The sequence below is a fragment of the Tupaia chinensis genome, unplaced genomic scaffold, assembly GCF_000334495.1.
Source record: "Tupaia chinensis unplaced genomic scaffold, TupChi_1.0 Scaffold000159_1, whole genome shotgun sequence".
Lineage (NCBI taxonomy): Eukaryota > Metazoa > Chordata > Mammalia > Scandentia > Tupaiidae > Tupaia > Tupaia belangeri.
Genome location: NW_006159630.1, coordinates 4,085,369 through 4,086,444, shown reverse-complemented (window position 1 = coordinate 4,086,444; position 1,076 = coordinate 4,085,369). Strand labels below are relative to the sequence as shown.

General features: G+C 67.2%; 1 protein-coding gene across 1 annotated transcript in view; it reads right to left on the bottom strand.

Moving 5' to 3' along the window:
- The window catches only part of TMC6 (transmembrane channel like 6), a 33,865-nt gene that overhangs the window by 29,469 nt on the left and 3,320 nt on the right, over nucleotides 1–1,076 (bottom strand).

Sequence of the window (1,076 nt, the reverse complement as noted above, 5' to 3'; positions counted from 1 at the left end):
CCGCTGCGGCGGGCCGCCCAGAAGGCACTCTGTGACCGCAGTCGAAGCCGGACCCCGGGCCGTCCTGGCGCTGCCGCCTGCTCAGCGCCTACTCCCTCTGCCACCCACTGTGCTGCCCTCCCACGCGAGCCCACCAGTGCTTCCTCCTGCGCGCTCCCCCACTGCCTCCCCCTGCTCCCTGGCTCTGCGTGGCCTCACCCCCCACCCACACCCCACCTCTCTGGAGGCCTGACCAGGGCAAAAAGTTCAGGGACCCAGAGGGGTTCTCCCCTCATCTAAGTCGGCACAGAGGGAAATACAGGCAGGGCCAGCAGGATGGGGCCTCCTCGAGCGCACTGTCTCCACGCCGGGCCTTAATATGGGCGACACCTGGGCCCAGGGAGGTGCTGCGTTCACCCCAGCTTCACCCTCAGAGGCCCGACAGACGGCCCAGGTCCCGGTCAGTGTGAACTGGAATGCTGGCCCTGACCCGAGCCCACACCATCCCTCCATGGTCTGCCACCCACCAGGGGGGGGCGTGGGCAAATGAGAACACAGGGCTAGGCCGTGAGAAAGTGGACCGGACAGGAGGGGTGTCTGGGCACCTGCCCATGCTCCTCAGCTGAGTGCGAGACCGCGGGCTAGGACCAGCCAGCCTTCCACTGCAGTAATCCCAGCTCCCCGGCCGCTCCACACTGGACTCCGAGCTGTTCAGACAGGCCTCAGGGCCTCTGCAGGAGCCTCCTCTGCCCTAGTGCTGCTTCCTCCAGGAAGTCTCCCCGGACCCCCAGGCCAGGCTGGTTCCCAGGATGCTCTCCGGAAGTATTAGTGCCTTGGCCCCCTCACCTGAGCTTGTCCCTGTCCTCTACCCATTTATCTGGCTCCTGTCTGTTTCCAGGACAGATGGCTGCCTTGTCAGGCGGGGCAGGCCCGATCGCCACCACCACATCGCCGGAGCTCCACGCCCTCCAAGTGCCCAAGGCCGGTCTGCGGGGGGGGGGCGCCAGCCACATGGCACAGTGCCTTCTGCCCGTAAGGTGAGCCCCTGCAGCCTTCCCTGCCCCCGGGGTCCCTGCGAGGAGAGAGGCTTCCTGGCC